The sequence below is a fragment of the Triturus cristatus genome, chromosome 8 (genome assembly GCF_964204655.1).
Source record: "Triturus cristatus chromosome 8, aTriCri1.1, whole genome shotgun sequence".
NCBI classification, from domain to species: Eukaryota; Metazoa; Chordata; class Amphibia; order Caudata; family Salamandridae; genus Triturus; species Triturus cristatus.
Window position 1 is genome coordinate 1,560,795,714 of NC_140591.1, and position 20,439 is coordinate 1,560,816,152.

The 20,439-nt window shown below is 48.8% G+C and overlaps 1 long non-coding RNA gene across 1 annotated transcript in view; it reads left to right on the forward strand.

Annotated features, from left to right (window-relative positions):
* Positions 1–17,244, forward strand: part of LOC146806140 (uncharacterized) — a 40,208-nt gene extending 22,964 nt beyond the window's left edge. Inside the window, exon 2 of the long non-coding RNA XR_014967556.1 lies at positions 17,047–17,244. This is a non-coding gene — a long non-coding RNA (uncharacterized LOC146806140). The remainder of the gene's footprint in view (positions 1–17,046) is intronic.
* The last annotated feature ends 3,195 nt before the right edge of the window (positions 17,245–20,439 follow it).

The window sequence follows — 20,439 nt, forward strand, 5'->3', positions numbered from 1 at the left end:
GGCCCGTGTTTGGTATGTGCGGACTCGTGGGAGTGAATGCTGCGCGTTGATGTGTGCGGCGTGCATGTACCTGGTGTGGAAGTGCCACTTCTAGAAGTGGGCACTTCAGTGTGCAGTCTGAAATGTGTGGCTTGTCTGGCGATTGGCTGGTGAGGTCAGGTGACGGACTAGGGAATTCCCCAGAGTCAGGAGGAGTCACCCAGTGGTGAATGGGGAGTTAGCATGTTGATGGCTGGGGAGGAGTGTACCTGGGTCCTGAATAGGACAGGGATTCCCCCACACAATGCTGGCGCCAGCCCCTGTGGTGCGTCTAATGACCCTAGCCCTGCCAGTGAATAGGGAGAGGGGCTGAGCAAAACAAAGTGCTCAGGAACCTGTTGGAACTGGTTCGCCCCTTCCCTGCACCTTAGACAAAGGATTTGACTGTATAAAAATGGGGCTGTGTCCCCACAGAAGTTGTTCTCTTGCAGGATCCACTTGAGGGGGGGGGCCTGCTGCTGCTGGGCGCCAGGAGAGACCGCCACTGGGGACTGCCTCCCTGCTGGAGGGCCCTGTGAGCTGGCTCTGGGCCCAGCCTTTGCCCCCTGCTCTCTGAGGGACCTTTTTGGTTGCTGGACGTTGCTAATAGCGCCTGGGAGCGCTTTCTGGGCTTTGTAGCGCTGGGCGCGCTGTTTGGGCTTTTCTAGCGCTGTGAGCGCTTTGTTTCAAGGAGCCGGTGCCCACCCGGCGTTTGCCCCGGTTCTGCCGATTCTAGGGTCTCCTGGCAGGTGCCCACCCTGCCAGGGACATTGCCGTGGACCTCGGCGGGTGCCCACCCCGCTTATTTGCGTATTTCGAGGGAGCCTACCCCTCTTACGGCCGGAATAATCACCGCTGCAGCCCGGGCTGAAACAGGAAGTCAGGCAGCGCTGACCGGGACACCCAGAACAGGAAGTAGGAGGGCGGGAGCCTACCCCGCCTCCTTCCAGGGACTTGCGCTGATCTGGAAGCCCCGGAGCCGGCAGGAGCCTACCCTGCGCCCCGGGGCCCTGAGGAGAAGTGACGCCGCGAGTGAAGTGCCCCCGTCGAGGGGAGGACCGGGAGCCCACCCCGTCTCCGTGTGCTGTCTGCCTCTGAGCCGGTGAGTACGGCTCAGCTGGGGTGACTGGGGGTGTGGTGGGACGCATCATCCGGGGCCGTCCTCGTGTGGACATCGAGCACTGCAGGCGCAGTGCTCCTTCATCCCTCCCGCTGCCCCGCCTGACAGGGGGCAGCGGCAACGCTTGACGGACCGAGTTGCTGAGCGCGTGGCGCTCCAATGGGCCAACAGTGTGTCCGGAGCCCCGTGTGGCTCCCGCGAAGGGGAGCCTGAGTGTCTAGGGCGCTAGACGCTCCAACGTGGGGGTCATTGTCGTTCTGAGCGCGTGGCGCTCCAACAGGTCCACAGTGTAGCTACGAGCCCCGTGAGGCTCCACCGGAGGGGCAAGGCATCGCTTCTCGAGCCCAGTGAGGCTCCAACGTTGTGCTGAGCCACGAAGGCTCTAGGGGGCATATTTTACATGGTCAGAGCCCAGAGAGGGCTCCAGAGGCACGCAGAGTGCCTGAAGTCGTTTTCCAGCTGCCCAGCACTTAGTGGGCAGCTGCCACGTTTAGGTGGGGGACCATTCTTGTTCTAGTCTGCGCAGCTGGCGCAGCCTGACTTTGTTGAACGCAGGGCGTCCTAGCCCCTACCAGGCCAGTTGGCCAGGGACTGCCACAGGTGGTGGCTCCTAGGAGTTCTTGCGCAATTGTTGCTTTTGCACCTCTGAATGTTTTGTGCATCATGTGTTTCCTTTGCTCTGCACCTCTGAATGTTTTCCTGCATCATGTGTAACGTTCTCTTACCCCTACAGGTATTGTGATACGTAGGTGGTTGTTGCTTTCTCCTAGTACAGGTGGTGCTAGTGAGGTTCTAGTTCCCTGCGTGACAGTCTCCTAAGATAGTTAGGGTTACGCAGGTGGTACTTCCCCGATACCAGTAAGTACTGGTTGTGTGCTATACATATTATTTTCGTGCTACAGTGATTTTATATATTTTTGTGCTAAGAAGTGCCAATTCCTGACAGTGGTCCAGGTGGCCCTGTCTTGTACATAATCCCTTGTAAATTCTGCCCGTGCCTGTTGGCACATTGTAAAGTGTGTGTTTTTATCTAATGTGTTGTGTATAATACAGAGGTTATTTTTATAGAATACCTTGTGTGGAGTTTCCTTTGTGGTGGGCCTTGGGTGTTGTTGCTGGGTGCGCGCGCAAACGCTTTACACATCGCCTCAGAGATAAGCCTGACTGCTCGTGCCAAGCTACCAAGGGGGTGAGCAGGGGTTATCTTTGGCGTGTAACTTCCTTGCCCTGACTAGACTGGTGGTTTCTGCCTGGCTTTGGCGCAAGCCTCAGCCAACCGGAAATCGCCAGGTCTAACATTGGTGATCAGCGGTGGGATTTGGACTTGCGTTTGCGCTGTACCGCAGCAGCGACTGGCTACACCACAAAACTCTGCATTAGATAAACCACATTTTAGGGATTATTGTTTTTGAAGTTCCTTTATTTCTCCTGAAGGTATCATTGTGTAATTGTGTCCAGTACATTTGTCCCCCCGCCCTGCGCCCAGAGTTTGGTACCTGTGTCACGTGGTGGTCAGGTTGAGGGATCAGGGGTGGTAGAAACTGCCTTACCAGTCCGAGGGGAGGGTTGGGTGTGGATGGTGTGTGGGGCATTAGACAGTGAGTGTGAGTTCTCCAGGATAGAGAGCTCACTGAAACCTTTTGTGAATTGTGTACTCCTGTGGAGCTCCAACCCCCAGGTTCCTTGTGCTGAACTCTTCTCAGGAACGTCCGCCAAAATGGAGCCTGCTTTTAACTTCTGTAGTCTGTTTAGGTACAGTAGGTTGGAGCTGGTAGGGTTCTGTGAGGAGAGGGACATAGAGGTGGGTGAGTCAGATACCCAGTCCAAACTGAGGGACAACCTGATCCTTTGGCAAAAGGAGGAGTGGGAGCGAGAGCGCAGCGAGGAAGATAGGGCCCGGGCCGCACGCCGAGAGGGTGGTGGGTCTGAGGGGAGCCCTGAGGAATCTGAGGAGGAGGAAGGTTACCTGACAGGGACGCCAGTAGAGAGTGAAGACCCCATAGATAGGGAGTCCCTTGCTGGGTCCAGTGTCAGGAGCAGCACCCCATCCCTGTCCCTGTCCCCAGAGGAGTGGGTAGATAGGAGGGAAGAGAGGGAGCATCAGCTGGCCATGGAGAAGCTCAGGTTAGAGCATGCCTGGGGGATGGCGCAGCTGACTATGGCAGAGAAAAAGCTGGAGACCGAGAGGGTCTTAGCGCAGGAGAGGATGGCGGAGGCTGAGAGGGCCTTCGCCAGGGAGAAATCAGTGCTGGAGAGTAGATTATCGCCTGCGCGCAGTCGTAGTTTTCTGGGCTCCCCAGGGAGGGTTGAGTCCAGTGGTGGCAGCGAGATAGATTTCAGTATAGGAAGTCCCAGTTCCCCCAGTCTGGTACCTGTTCCCCAGGAGGAGGAGTCAAGGTTGAGATTCAGGAGCCGTAGGAAGCTGTCTCACCAGGCTTGGGACGAGTTTTTGGGTGAATGTGAAGAGGCGCTAGACGATTGGGCAGGATTTTGCCCGGAACGCAGTTATTGCGACATGTATAATATGGTTGTCAAAGAGCAGATGCTCCGTAGTTGTTCACCAGGGTTGCGCCAACACCTGTTGGGGCGTGGATGGTCTGAGCCAATTAGGCTTGCAGAGGAAGCAGAGCGCTGGGAAAGCGTTAAAAGGTCTCTAGAGTCATTAGGGAGAAACTCCAAGAGTAGTGGGTCAGGTATCTTCCAGCCCAGCGTGGTGGAAGAGGCTCGGAGTAGCCCAGCTAGGTCCCACAGTAGTGAGAGGGGTGTAGGGGCTTACGGCCTGGCTCAGTGGAGCGGGAGTAAGTGGGTGACTTCGAGTCCCCAGAGGCCCGAAACCCTGTCTCAAAACATGGATGGTTTCTTCAGGGAACACCAGGTTGGGGGCCTAGGCTGTCCTGTGAGTCCACTTGAGGAGAGTCACCTAGTGTATGGAGGACCTGGAGTCTCTGTAAATAGAGCTCCAGTGATTCTGATGTCTGGCAGTACCGCTCCAGTAGGGAGGGTACAGAAGTCCAGCGAGAGGAGTGGCATGGGGCTGTGTTCCCCGGTGGAGGAGCCAGTGGGTCAGAGACCAGCCGGGAGGGCTGAGTCTCCTAGAAGTGACCATGGCGACTACACGTCTGGCCTGGGGGATCTTCGCGCACTGTCAGGTGGACAGGGGACGGGAGATCTGCGCCAGGCAGACGGTCATGCAACATATGAGGCATATGTTACTCTCGGGGGGATGGTGTGTAAATCCCCAGAAGTCCTGGAGTGCCAGGCAATTATTCCACCGAAGGTTCTAGACCAGAGGTTGGAAGGCCAGGTTCAGGAGCAGCCTGACCTGAAGGGTCTGACTACTGTAACCAGTGTCCTGACCGGTTCTTCTTCCAGAGGGACCGCCCCAGTTGGTAGGGAGCAGGACTCTGGAAGGGGGTGCAGAGGGTGGGAGAGCCCACCTCTGACCCCGGTGCAACCTGAGGGGTTAAACCCTAGGTTGGTAGACCAGTTCTCAGGGAGGGGTCCTGAGCTGGTTGGTGAGGTATGTTACGAGGGTGCCTCTCAAAGGAGGAGAGGGCGGAACCCTAGGAGAAGAGGTAGGGGGAGGAGAGCCTCACCCGCGACTCCTGGTCAGCCTGAGGGTACGGGCCCTAGGCTGGAGGATCAGTGGCAGTTTAGAACTGCCCTGATGAGGGGTAGAGTGGAGAATGGCTGCTATGTGCCAGGGGTTACTACCCCCCACTCTGTGGTTAGGCAGGGACCAGTGGCACCTGGGTGGCCTAGGGCCTGGTCTTGGCCGCGGACAGCTTGGGAGTACCAGTGGGGTAGCCCAGTTGGTCCGGAGAGTGGTTTGAGAAGAAACCCCAGGGGTTCACCGTGGCGTAGAACAGGAGGGTGTCCCGGCAGTGGCGGGCCCGCGTCCGTGTTCTATCGCCCCAAGCAGGGAAGTCCATCACGGTGGTGATTGGCCTACCCTGCGTTTTGGCTGGAAGGGGGTTGTGTTGGACTTGGCCCTTCTGGCCGGTTCACCCCGAAACTTTTTGCGTAATATGGTGACTTGGTTTAGTGATTTTAGTGACTTCCGCGCACTTTACCGCTGTGTCCCAGGGTAAAGTGCGTGCGTGTTGTGAGGTTGGCCTGCCCTCCCATAGGAATGCATGGGGGAATGTATGTGTCCCGGTAGTTCCTGATGCGTGGGGTGTGCAGGCCCGTGTTTGGTATGTGCGGACTCGTGGGAGTGAATGCTGCGCGTTGATGTGTGCGGCGTGCATGTACCTGGTGTGGAAGTGCCACTTCTAGAAGTGGGCACTTCAGTGTGCAGTCTGAAATGTGTGGCTTGTCTGGCGATTGGCTGGTGAGGTCAGGTGACGGACTAGGGAATTCCCCAGAGTCAGGAGGAGTCACCCAGTGGTGAATGGGGAGTTAGCATGTTGATGGCTGGGGAGGAGTGTACCTGGGTCCTGAATAGGACAGGGATTCCCCCACACAATGCTGGCGCCGGCCCCTGTGGTGCGTCTAATGACCCTAGCCCTGCCAGTGAATAGGGAGAGGGGCTGAGCAAAACAAAGTGCTCAGGAACCTGTTGGAACTGGTTCGCCCCTTCCCTGCACCTTAGACAAAGGATTTGACTGTATAAAAATGGGGCTGTGTCCCCACAGAAGTTGTTCTCTTGCAGGATCCACTTGAGGGGGGGGGCCTGCTGCTGCTGGGCGCCAGGAGAGACCGCCACTGGGGACTGCCTCCCTGCTGGAGGGCCCTGTGAGCTGGCTCTGGGCCCAGCCTTTGCCCCCTGCTCTCTGAGGGACCTTTTTGGTTGCTGGACGTTGCTAATAGCGCCTGGGAGCGCTTTCTGGGCTTTGTAGCGCTGGGCGCGCTGTTTGGGCTTTTCTAGCGCTGTGAGCGCTTTGTTTCAAGGAGCCGGTGCCCACCCGGCGTTTGCCCCGGTTCTGCCGATTCTAGGGTCTCCTGGCAGGTGCCCACCCTGCCAGGGACATTGCCGTGGACCTCGGCGGGTGCCCACCCCGCTTATTTGCGTATTTCGAGGGAGCCTACCCCTCTTACGGCCGGAATAATCACCGCTGCAGCCCGGGCTGAAACAGGAAGTCAGGCAGCGCTGACCGGGACACCCAGAACAGGAAGTAGGAGGGCGGGAGCCTACCCCGCCTCCTTCCAGGGACTTGCGCTGATCTGGAAGCCCCGGAGCCGGCAGGAGCCTACCCTGCGCCCCGGGGCCCTGAGGAGAAGTGACGCCGCGAGTGAAGTGCCCCCGTCGAGGGGAGGACCGGGAGCCCACCCCGTCTCCGTGTGCTGTCTGCCTCTGAGCCGGTGAGTACGGCTCAGCTGGGGTGACTGGGGGTGTGGTGGGACGCATCATCCGGGGCCGTCCTCGTGTGGACATCGAGCACTGCAGGCGCAGTGCTCCTTCATCCCTCCCGCTGCCCCGCCTGACAGGGGGCAGCGGCAACGCTTGACGGACCGAGTTGCTGAGCGCGTGGCGCTCCAACGGGCCAACAGTGTGTCCGGAGCACCGTGTGGCTCCCGCGAAGGGGAGCCTGAGTGTCTAGGGCGCTAGACGCTCCAACGTGGGGGTCATTGTCGTTCTGAGCGCGTGGCGCTCCAACAGGTCCACAGTGTACCTACGAGCCCCGTGAGGCTCCACCGGAGGGGCAAGGCATCGCTTCTCGAGCCCAGTGAGGCTCCAACGTTGTGCTGAGCCACGAAGGCTCTAGGGGGCATATTTTACATGGTCAGAGCCCAGAGAGGGCTCCAGAGGCACGCAGAGTGCCTGAAGTCGTTTTCCAGCTGCCCAGCACTTAGTGGGCAGCTGCCACGTTTAGGTGGGGGACCATTCTTGTTCTAGTCTGCGCAGCTGGCGCAGCCTGACTTTGTTGAACGCAGGGCGTCCTAGCCCCTACCAGGCCAGTTGGCCAGGGACTGCCACAGGTGGTGGCTCCTAGGAGTTCTTGCGCAATTGTTGCTTTTGCACCTCTGAATGTTTTGTGCATCATGTGTTTCCTTTGCTCTGCACCTCTGAATGTTTTCCTGCATCATGTGTAACGTTCTCTTACCCCTACAGGTATTGTGATACGTAGGTGGTTGTTGCTTTCTCCTAGTACAGGTGGTGCTAGTGAGGTTCTAGTTCCCTGCGTGACAGTCTCCTAAGATAGTTAGGGTTACGCAGGTGGTACTTCACCGATACCAGTAAGTACTGGTTGTGTGCTATACATATTATTTTCGTGCTACAGTGATTTTATATATTTTTGTGCTAAGAAGTGCCAATTCCTGACAGTGGTCCAGGTGGCCCTGTCTTGTACATAATCCCTTGTAAATTCTGCCCGTGCCTGTTGGCACATTGTAAAGTGTGTGTTTTTATCTAATGTGTTGTGTATAATACAGAGGTTATTTTTATAGAATACCTTGTGTGGAGTTTCCTTTGTGGTGGGCCTTGGGTGTTGTTGCTGGGTGCGCGCGCAAACGCTTTACACATCGCCTCAGAGATAAGCCTGACTGCTCGTGCCAAGCTACCAAGGGGGTGAGCAGGGGTTATCTTTGGCGTGTAACTTCCTTGCCCTGACTAGACTGGTGGTTTCTGCCTGGCTTTGGCGCAAGCCTCAGCCAACCGGAAATCGCCAGGTCTAACATATAAAATATATGTATTTATTACTAAACACACCCTCCTAGTCTCTTTATGAGACTAGAGGTCAAAACACATAAGTTACACTTCAATAATCACAGTTAAATAGCACAAATACACATCAGGCCCTAGGGGCGAGCGAAACCATATACTAAAATAGTGGTATAAGAACCACGACTTAACTAGATAGAAGGCCTAGAGCCTGTAGAATCGCTGAGACTCCAAGGAACCACCCAAGGTAGTGACACAGGGGACCCACGGGGGCCGTGTGCAGTGTGTGAACAAAGCCGCAAGCTCCTGTTAGCTTATATGGGGAAAGTCGCGGTTAGATTTTTAGAGATTAGGGACACTTAGAATTGAGTCAGGACCAAACCCTTTTGGATTTAGGAAGTTCTAGGGCTATCACCCACAGGAGCACCGGAGTACTCATGTTACCTCACCCTGGAAAGTTGGGTGCAAATCCGGGTGCATATGTGTCGTTTGGTGTCAGGTCGCGTCGTCGATTTCAATGGGAGCTGGCGAAGAAGTGCTGCTACCGTGAAGATGTGAAGTGTCCGAAGAGATCCAAGCCTGGATCAAAGATGAGAAGAACATGAAAGCAGAGGGGACAGAGACTGGCTCATTAGCCAGTGACCAGGAAGGCGATGGACAGATGTCCACCGATGTCAGGTGATTTCAGGTGAAAGAGGTGAAGCTTTACTCTTCAGCCACGAAGATCAGGAGGTGTCGAGGATGACCAGGAGCTGGATTCGAGCTGTACCACAGAGGATGTCGAGAACTGCAGCATTGGTGCCCGGATTGGACACAACAAGCCTTGGCAACAGCAATCCACGCAGAAACAAGCAAGGTCTCACCACTTGGTAAGAAGTCAGGGCACACCTGGAGCAACAAGGAAAGCCCAAGGAAATTCAAAGTTACCCCCTCAGGGACCGACCAGTCAGCGGATCAGGGATCGCGAAGGGACCTCAAGACAAAGCACAAAATGGCAGCCCACGGGTCACTCGGAATTACCAGACTAACAATCTTCGGTGGATTCAGTGCTCAGGATCGGGGCTACAAGTCAGCCCAAGCATGACTTCAGGAGACGTCAAGAAGTCAAAGCACTTGCAAAAGTGTATGGTGATGAGGAGTTCCAGTTCCACACTACTCACAAGGGCTGCGGGTCTCAGCTTTGCTGGAGACTCAGGGCAGCCTCTGAGATGTCTAGAAATCTTCTTACTGGCCTGCAAATACTTCAGAGTCCAGCTGGAGCTTTGGAAATGCAGACAGGCAAATTGCTTCGTTGGTACCTGCCAAGCAGGGGAGTCACTCCTTGACCCCAAGGTAGATTTCTTCAGTCCTCTCATCTTTAGCAGAGCATCGAAGGTCCAGGATTTGCATTCAGAATTTCATCCAGGGTAATCTAAAATTCTGGTTACAGAGGTTCCTTACTTATACCTATGGAAGGGGTTGGACTAGCTCTGTGGACCCACCTATGGGAGGGTTTGGAAAGAGGGGTGGCTACACCCATTTCGTTTGTCCAGTTTCATGCCAGAGCAGGGGCTGGTAGCCCCTGAACCGGTTTAAGCTGGATTATGCACAGGGACACCAAATGTGACCCCAGTGCAGGACTTCAAAGCACTCAGAGAGTGCTCCCACCCAGCCCCAATACACATAATCCTGTATGGGAGGTGGCTACACCTCCCTGTGACAGGAAACCTATTGTCCAGGCCTCCCCTGCCAGAGTTTCAGTCAGCAGTAGGAGGAGGCCAGACTTGTGTCTGCAGCATCCATTTTGTGATGCCAGGGCTCTATTAAGTTTCTACCGGGTATACCAGTGCTGCCATGTCTCTCCCTCTAGGAGGGTGGGATCATACTCCCACACCAGTTACTGGTGTGGGGGTATGATTCCAAGGTGTTTGACACCAAACAGGACATGCTTCCGTGCAGCCAGTCCAAAGTTAGCATTTACCGTTTGGTTATAATGCACTTAAGTGTATATGGTCAGGCTGCACTACAAACAGCATCAGAGAAGGGTCTCCGGATGCTGTAGAGGGGCACTGCTCATGCAGGGGCACCCTCTCACATAAGAACTAAGTACTCTGCTTTCAGGATTGATAAGGCCTGCCATAGGAGTGACTTATAGGTTTATATGTGTATATATGTATAGTGATATAGGTAACCTATATCACAGTAAGGGGGGCTGACACCACCTTAACCAGTCTGCAGTAGCAGACCAGTGGTGTCATTTTGGGTGGCTTTCCAGGGGTGGCATAATACATGCTTCAGCCCCTGGTACCTATGCCCTGGGTACATAGTATACCATATACTAGGGACTTATAAGGGCACTCCAGATCCAATCTGAACTGTACCTAAAGTACATGCAATCAATTTAGAGTGGAAGAAGCTAGGCTGGGGCCCTGAATAGCAGGGTCCCAGCCAGACTAAAGTCAAAAAACAGTGAAACACCAGATAAAAGTGGGGGTAAACATGTGAAGCAGATCCTACTCTCCTTCACAACACCCCCAAACACAGGGACATTAAACTAACCTTGACCAGTTGAGTCTTCATGTTCTAAGTGGAAATATCTGTATAGTCCATCTGCATTGGCATGGTTACTCCCAGGTTTATGTTCCACTGTATAGTCCATCCTCTGTAGAGAAATGGACCAACTGAGAAGTTTGGGGTTTTCACCCTTCATCTGTTTTAGCCATAACAGGGGCTTATGGTCTGTCTGAACAATGAAGCTAGTACCAAATAAGTATGGCCTCAACTTCTTCAGTGCCCAAACCACAGCAAAGGCCTCCCTCTCAATGGCTGATCAACTTTTCTCTCTGGGGGTCAACCTTCTGCTTATGAAAGCTACTGGTTGATCCTGACCTTCATCATTCAGCTGTGACAGTACAGCCCCTACCCCCGACTCAGATGCATCTGTTTGGACAATGAACTTTTTTGAGTAGTCAGGACTTTGCAGAATGGGAGCAGTGCACATTGCCTGCTTCAGGTCATCAAATGCCTTTTGACAGCTAGCTGTCCACTGAACCTTTTTGGTCATTTTCTTAGAGGTTAAGTCATTCAGGGGTGTCACTATTGATCCATACTCCTTGACAAATCTTCTATAGTACCCAGTCAGGCCTTAGAAGGCACTCACCTGAGTCTGGGTAGTTGGAGCAACCCAGTCCATTATGGTCTGGATTTTGCTCTGCAGTGGTTGAACCTGGCCTCCACCTACTTCCACATCGCAGTTGAGTAACTTGACATAAAGTTTGCATCTCTGTCAGATACTACCTCCTTAGGAAAACCTACTCTTGAGAATACACCCAAGAGAGCTCTTGCCACCACAGGTGCTGTAGTGGTCCTTAGGGGAATTGCTTCTGGGTACCTGGTGGCATGGTCCACCACCACCAGTATATACCTGTGCCAAGATGGTGTCTGAGGATCCATGGGACCAACAATGTCAATCCCAACCCTCTCAAATGGAACCCCCACCACAGGTAGTGGTATCAGGGGGGGATTTGTGGTTCCACCTGCCTCGCCACTGGCTTGGCAGGTCACACAGGAGCGACAAAACTCCTTAATGTCTTCAGACATGTGGGGCCAGTGAAAGTGAGGGACAATTATGTCCCAAGACTTGTTCTGGCCCAGGTGTCCTGCCAGGGGAATATCATGGGTTAGTGTCAATATGAAGCCCCTAAACATCCGAGGTATAACCAACCTCCTGAATGCACCAGGCTTGGGGTCTCTACTCTCTGAGTAAAGGAGTCTATTATCCCAATAAACTTTATGGGTGCCATTAGCATTCCCAGCAGCCTCATCAGCAGCTTGCTTTCTGAGGGGTTCAAGGGAGGGGCAGGTTTTCTGCTCCTGGCTCAGATCAGACCTGGAAGGGCCTCCTGTCCCCAAGAACTAAACCTGCTCAGGTTCAAGCTCCTCTGGGACAGTTCCTTCTTCAGGCTCAAGATCATCTCCCTGAGGAGACTGATCTGCAGTCAGAGTCAAGTGGGAAGACATAGCCTTAAACCTACTGCTCCTCCTCTTGGGGAAAATCCTAATTTTAAGACTTTCGGTATTCACATAAGGAATTTAGGAGTACTAAAGTTAGGACTCCTAACTTCTGTGAATACCGAAGTGAGTAAGTGTCTTCTGTGAATACCAAAATGAGTAAGTGCCTTCTGTGAATACCAAAATGGTAGTAAGTTTAGGATTTTGTCTTAAGTTAGTTCTGTGAATCGGGCCCCAGGGGATTATGCAATAATACCGATTGTATCCCCCTGTATGCCGTCCCTTAATATCGGTCAATCAGTCAATCAAGCAGTCTGATTAGGCTCCAGTGCAACACCCAGCAGTAGAGGATAGATGGGAAAAGCGATGAAAAACAAAGTCTTGCTAGCATACCTCCTGGAGATCGGATGTTAAAGAAATGGCCCAGCCTCCTTTGTGCTCCCTTGGGTGTGGATGGGCCTGCCCTTCGCCCGCGCACATCCCACACTGCTGGAGCCCTCCTCAGGTTTTCTAGCGCCTCCTCGCACACTACAGTGGTGCGTTGGTGGCAGCCGGAGCCGCAAAGCAAACTTGGGTTTGTTGTCCCCCCATGCAGGCAGGCAGACAGCAGCAGCAGTGACAATACGGGCGTCCCACGCTGCGGTAGCCCTCTTTGGGTTTTCTAGCACCTCCAGGCACGCTAGAGTGACGCCGTTGTTGGCAGCCGGAGACACAAGGCAAACCAGGGCTTGTAGTCCCCCCCAGGCAGGCAGGCAGGCAGTCAGCAGCAGCAGTGACAACAAGTAATATGCTCAGCTGACTCTGTGTGGTATTGGCACGAGCAACATCCCCTGCTTCTTGGCAGTGTGTTTTTCCAGTGGGCCCTATAGTTCCATATTGGTAATGTTAGGGGCCTGGTTCTCAGAACTTGCCTTCCCAAGCCTACCTTCAAATATGGTTGACATGAAGTGGCTTTGTTTGAGTAGATGGGACCCTCTGTGCCAGGGATGTGTCTAATCTGTTTGAGATCCTGTTGCCTTGAGATGTGTTTGCCCTGTTTCTTTAACAGGCTTTTTAGGTCGGACATCGGCAAGGGTGTATCAGTTAAAAGGTCTACTGGCAGGCCCAATAACGTGTTGGCCATCGAGAGATACCTTCCCCAGTGGGTAGTATTATCAATAAAAAACTGTTTGTAATGCTTCCCTGATTGTGTCAGGGCCTGCCTTAATCACTCGATAATATAATTTGACTATATCTTTTTTTTACATTCAATGTCCATTGCTGGAATATTGAACTCAAAGCGGATCAGTGTGCGGCTTGTTGAATATGGAAGATTGAAAACCTTTCTAAAGGCAGTGATATGCAGGAGCTCCAATTTATCGGTAAGCGCACCCAGAAAGGCGAGATAGCCATAGTTCAGTGTTGGAATTAGCTTTGCTTGCATTACTCTTCGGATGCCATCTGTAGATTGGTTCTGGAGCTTGCAATTTAATTTGCATAGATTGTGTGTGACCTTAGCGGCTTTAGCCTTGAGTACTTTGGCCTGCAGTTTTGATCTGCCAGTGTCTGAGAATTTTACTACCAGATACGTGTATTTATTAGCTGTAGCAATCCTTACCTGGCCGAGATACCAACCCAATAGTGAATTTTTGGGTTTATAACAAAAAAAACAGCACCTTCGTTTTTGTGGTATTGGCTTGAAGTTTGTTTTCCAAGTAATATAGGTGTAGTGTCTCCAGTGCCCTTTTCATGCCTATTCTAGGTTGATCCAGTAGAATGTGGTCATCCGCATACTGTATGATCTGAAGTTTAAGATGGGCCAGTTTAGGTGGAAAGATGTTGGCTTTCAGGAGTGCCTTTACCAGATCTGTGGTGTATAAGTTGAACAATGTAGGGGCAATCACACAGTCCTGTTTTAACCCTTTGTTCATGTAGATCTTAGCTGTTACACATGCCTGTGTAAGCTTAGTATGAACCCAAGAACCGGTGTGAAGTGTCATTATGGCTGCCAGAAGTTTCCTTGGGATGCCCCACTTTGCAAGTTTTGCCCACAGTATGTTGCGATCAATGTCGTTGAAGGCGGCAATATCATCAACGTAGCATGCATAGAGAGGAGGGGAGGCAACATCTGTGGCGGTGGTTGCCAGATATTATAACAAGATGGTGTTGTCCAGTTTAGATCAGTTGGCTTGAAATCCTGTCTGCTATTGCGGTATGATAAGATTGTTTTTTATCCATGCCTCTAGCTCTTTCAGGAGCACTTTTGCGAACACCTTCCGATCAACGTCCGTCAGCGGGATTACTCTGTAGTTCTCTGGGGAGAAGCATCCCCTTTTTTGTAGATGGGATGCAAGATTGAGCCTTTCCATTAGTCTGGTATCACCAAGGTATTATAGCATTGGTAGAACAGGCTATTCATGTGAGGAGCTCAAAAATCTCGTTGTATCCATGGGTTTATCTAGGTCGACATAAAGCTTTGTTGCGTGGGCTGCCCATTTGTTGGCGTGTACAGAATTTTCTGTGTGGCCTCCACCATTTAGGACATTAACATAGCTTCAAAACTCCTTGTTCTTATTGGGCGCTAACAATGCATATATATGTTTCCATTTTTTTTCTGTGTTGGTTTGTTTCAGCTGCCAGACGTTTCTGGATGTTTTCAGGATTTTTTCCATCGTGGGTACTTCTGTCTCCTATACTGTAGCTCTGTCTGATGACTCCTCTTTTTGCTCTCTCTGAATTCTTTTTTACAAAGGAGATAGATTGGCCCATTTCCAATAAGGTTGCCTTTATGTGTGGGTTGCCTTCCTGTACTCAGAGCTGTGAATAGCGAGTCCAGTATTTTTTACCTCTGCTTGAATGTCCCCATTTAATTTGTTTTATCAATGGCGGTTCACTGATTGGATTGAGCACTTGGCTAACAGGGATGTGTTCCTCATGCAGCATGGCACTTACATTGACAAGGATGGATGATGCACAATGATCACTTACAGTAGTATGTGGCACCTTATATTCTTTGCACCTCTTCAATAAGTCCTTGCTCATGAAAACGTAATCTAGTGTGGAGATGTTTTTGAATGTGGGTTGTGGTTTCCTGTTTGCCTGCTTTATTTGGTTCGCGGACACCAGATTAAACTAATTAATGCAGGCGTCCATGATGTTCCACCCACTCTCCCCTTGACTTTTTTCCGGGCAACACAGGGCCAAGACACAGCCCTGGAAAACACCTTTAGACACTGGTACCCTTTCTGTCAACAGGGCCTGGTCCTATACCCATCGTATGCGTGCATGACTATCTTTATGCAAACAAATTAGAAGAGATAAAATGTCAAGAAGCATTTCTAGATCAGCTAGGATACTCCAGGGTTTAGATCTTTTAAAGCTGATTTTAAATTCACAAAGGCTACATAAAGTCTGCCTCTGCCAATCAAAACGGCTCTCCAATAGATCAATATAAAGCAAAAAACCTGATCAATGTTTGAGACCCTAGATCAAAAGCCTTATTGAAATGGGCTTAGAATGTTGCTCTCCTGAATCCAGTTTAGTATTTTATTGAGGCAGCGTACAACGATTTTCTGAATGCAATCAATAAGGCTTATTGGCCTGTAATTAGATGGTAGTAAATGGTCGCATTTTTAAATATTGGCAAAACTATGTCACCCTTCCATGAGTCGAGATGGGAGACCCGCTGGGATTGCATTGGCCAAGGCTAAGATGTAGTGAGACAAGGGTTTACTGTTGGCTAGAAAGATATCTGCTGGAATGCCCTCAGGACCAGCTGCTCGACCTTGTGAAACCGCGTGCAAGGACTGTAAGATATCTGTGATCTCAATCATCAGCATAGGGTGGGTATCAGACTGGGGAGCCGAGAAATCTGTTGATACATCGCCACATTTGAGGCTTAATTCTGGACAATACTGGAGAGATCCCAGTCTGTTTTGGCGTGCAAAATAGTCTTTTTTTTGCCTTCCTTAGAGATATATTTAAAAGTTAATTTCAGTTAAAGTGACATATATGACCCTTAAATTGAAACTTAACTCTGAAAATTACTTTTGAAAAGTCATTGCCCTATCAAGTACAAAATACAACTGCCTAGCATGAAATAGACTGAGCAGGGAGTGGAAGGGAAAGAAGTGACAGAGAGGGGTATGAAAGTCATAATGTTGTCAAAATAGAAGCCTGAAACAAACCTGAATTGATATTATTGACTACTGCTTTGTCATAAACTTACGAACAAATGGTGTAAAGAACGGTACATTTGTACTTCCATAAATGTAGTTACTTAGACTATGTAGCAGTATTTTATATGGCGGAGTAGATATTGTTTCACATTGGCATAGATGGACAAATTATTGTGATATACAGCTGTTTGAACAAAGAACATACAGGCACATGCATCAAGCAAAATACCGGTCGCAAACGGGCAGATTCTCAGAATCTGACCCTTTGCTCCCGGTATTTTTGCATTTGGGATGCATCATCCCAAATGCAAAAATCGCTATTTAAGGAATCTCAAAATTGGGATTCCTTAAATAGCGATTGCATTTAAGGAATCCCTAATTGAGATTCCTTAAATGCAATGCATTACAGTTTAAAAAATAGCGATTTCGCTATTAGCGTGAGCAAATTACCATGAGGCTGGACCTCATGGTAATTTGCGAAAACTGAGAAAAATGCACTTCTTTGCATTTTTCTAAGTTACATGTTGCCCACACACATGCCCTTAGAGCATGTGTGTATGCAACATTTGTGCAGAGTGAACATACATGGGTGCAATAGGGTGTCATTTTGACACCCTTGCACCATCGAAATTGCGGGAGCAATTTGCGAGTACCTACTGGTACTCGCAAATTGCTCCCGCAATCTCTAATTCATTCCTATGGGCCTGGAGGCCCATAGGAATGAATGGGAAGACATTCCTTAATTGCGACTCGCAATTTGCTAATCGCAATTAAGGAATTTGTGGGAATCGCTATTTCTTTAGCGATTCCTACATGCATAGGGTTTTGCTATTCCTTAATTGCGATTCCTTAATAATCGCAATTAAGGAATCGCAAAACCCTATGATGATGCATGTGCCTGATAGAAATAAAAGTCACAAAGTGAGACTATGATGAAATGTGAAGCCCTGATCCACAGATATTACTGGAAAAGCAACTAGAAAGTATCACAGCTGGTTCGTTTTTTTGCTGTACCAATTTAGGGGAATTTAAATTGATTTTCTTTTGTGAGTAATTATATTCTTTTTATCCTTAACTCGTATGCATTTTTGAGTCATTTGTTTGAAGCATTTTACATCCGATCTTGCTCACTGATATTATCTTTCCTCTACTTTCAGTGAGACTCCAGTACCAGATCTTCGTGACAAATGAATGTTTCTAAACAGATGAAAATTGACAGATCTCCTATTTTTCCCTATCTCGACATATGGGACTATCATTATTTTCTAAGCCTGGAGAGAGCTGATTACTCTGTAGGAACCTCTTAAGATGATTCTGTTATGTCTGTCATTTTTCAATAAAGTAGTAAAGCATTACTCCTTTGCTTCCTGCTTGTTACAAGTCTCCAGTTCCTCATTAGGTTAAAGAAAATACACAATTTATTTGATAAACAGATAGATCCTAAAAGGTTCTGCCCTATGGTCAGGCTAAAGGGACAATGGTTGATCCTGACTTCATCAGGTAGAATTACATGTTTCTTTCTGTAGGTTTAACATCTGCCTGGCATACATGATTATGGTAGAGAAGGATGGTAAATACAGGCACCAGTAAAACAATGTGTTGTGTCTAAACCTCACCAGGATCATTTGAATTTGATCAGAATAATACATTGCTATTGGTTATTCATTGCACAAACTAGTACTGTTTAGGGCTACCTTCTTTATTTTATAATGAGCACCCCCCACCTGCACCCTAAAGTATAGTATTAGTGACAAGACTTTAAAATTAATATTGATCTCCCATGAACCACAACAGTTCATGAAGTACACGTTAAACCGTGCATCGGCCTCATAAAAGGCACATTTCATAAACAAGCATTGATTCTACCAATCTGCAAAAATGAAACATACACATTTCATGGCATTTTAATGTCTATACAACTCAGATAGAACACACTATGGACAACACATCCACATTTCCCATATACCTCGTCAACCATTCTCAGACAGACACTGTCTAAATGGTATGCCAATATATGTGTTTGTAAGTAATCAGTCAGTAAACAAACATGTTTATTCAGACCTAAGTCTATAAGTGCTTCCAATTTAAATATGACATTTTAAATACAGTTCACCTAAAACAATGACACTACATTACCCTATTGCACAATGTAATTGAGATAAAAGTCATCAAGCATCAATCAATTAATACCCTTTAGAGACTCCTGTAATGCTGATAGGTGTCTTCCTAATGCACATACAATTTCTAGATGCCTCTCTACTATTTAAAACATAGCCATTTGTCTGCAAATTAAATTTCCAAATTTCAGCAGGATTCGCCTTAGTAAGGCTTCGCAATTTGCTAAAACCATAAGCAATCAAAACAAATATGAGAGGATTCACATTTTACCTTCAATCCACAATTGCAGTTTATGCTGCTTTCTAAAATTACAATTTTAGCACCAGGACGCCAAAGAACTGAATGGATGCAACTTGCAACAGTGCAAAGCTCATGGCTTCATTTGGAAGGACATCTATGTATAGAAACCAATCACTATTTTGCCAAGATTGTTTTACCAGCTGAGAAGATGTTTTACCCTTTAGGCTTCTCATATTGCATTCATGGGCCTTTATTTTAAATAGACCCCAATGTTCTATTGTCAATATCCAAGTGTGTTACTCATTTAGAAGTATAGAAGCCCTTTTACATATATGTTAGGCATGTTTCTAAAATTTTTAGCCCCGATTTAGTTTACTATACAGTATCTCCTGTTGTCAAAGTGTGTCAATCTTTTGAGTAGTGCCATTAGCAAAACAAATCCAAAACATGAGGTTTGCTTAAAAGCTCCATGCAGTTAATTTGGTATCCATCTTTATTTGATTTGATTTGTAATTTATAAAGTGTAGCAATTACCCTAAGGCATCAAGGCGCTAGAGACCGGCCATCCAAAAACAGGATGGAAGGGGAACTGTCCAAATAAATGCTAGACAGAGAAAATCCAGGTCTTAAGAGCCTTTCTGAAAGGGATTGAAAGGGGAATAGCCCTAAGGGCAAGGGGTAGGGAGTTTCAAAGCTTGCTTCCTGCCACTGAGAATGCTCTGTCCCCCACCTCCTCTTCTTGGTTCTTTGTACAGCCAGTTGCATTTGGAGAGAAGAGTGCAAGGGTCTGTTTGGGGAATGCCAATTAACCATTGTCTTTATCCTTGACGGGTAGGGAGCATGCAGTGATTTATGAACCATACAAAGTGATTTAGAACTAATGCGTTTTTCAATAGGTAGCCAGTGCAGGAATTCTAGACCCCTCCTGGTGGATTGTTTCCTAGGAATGTCCAGAACGAGTCTCGCCAGTGCGTTCTGCAGCACTTGGAGTTTATACTGCATACTCTTATTGGCGACCAGGTAAAATGTGTTGCAGTTGTCGAGCCTGGACATTACCAAGACCAGTGCTACCTGTATTCGAGCTGGTCGTTGGATAAGAGGGAAGATTTTTTTAAACATCCTTATGAGCAAGGAGCATGTTGAGATTCTGCGGTTCATTTGGATATTAAATCTGAGTTCAATATCCATCAGAACTCCAAGGTACTCAGCCTTCTTGCTCAGGCCAGGACAGCATCCTAAGGATTGAGGCCAGCAGTTACTGTTCCACTTAGATAACCCTGATCCAAATATCATCACTTCAGTTTTCAAGTATAGCTTGGAGAGCAGTAAAGGATGGCAAAAAAAAAGATTTGTAGGCTTCTTCCCTCTTCAAGATTCCACTTGAGTTTACCACTTAAACACAAGAGTTCAGCCCCGTGTTGACATTGAGGGCAAATCATGTTGAGAGTGGTCCTAAGGCATGCCCACCATTTGTTTATTAAACTTCTTTAGTCCACTAACTGAAGAGAGTACGCTCAACTGTAGGGAGTCAATATGTTCTTTCCACTGCAAGTTCTTCCAGAACCACAGCCAAAAATATTTATACCTGCTGACTGCTTCTGTTTTGCCTAGGTGCCATTTATGTTTCACATTTCCTTTTCCATGATTATCTTCAGTTTTTTCTTTCTATAATATTTGTGAAATATTTATTTCTGAAATAGTTATCTCTGCAGTCCATAATGACCATGTTGTCTGCATATAGGAGACATGTGATATGGGTCCCATTCATTTTTGGTCTAAAACTGTTTGTAGTAGCCAAGACACCAGGTAAATCCACTTCTAACATTGAGAATAGCAGAGGGGCCGACAGCATCCTTATCGAAATCCATTATTTATTGATACTTTATTTGACACTGCTTCTTTAGAAGATGTTTGGATGTAGTCTGCTGGTTCTAAATGTATATGATTCCATAGAATGCTGGAATTTCTCTATCCCTTTGTCTTGATGCAAGTGTGAGTTGGCAGTATTGGGACTAGCTCAATTTGATTTGCTTCTAACTGTTATACAGCTAACACTTTCTCAGCATTATAGTTTGTGTTTCTTGGATAACATAAATATCAGAATTGTGCCAGGCTGATTCCATGTACACTGTCAGGATATGTTGTTCTGCAGTCTTCTTAGCTCACGGTGAGCCATCTGCAGCCTTAACCTG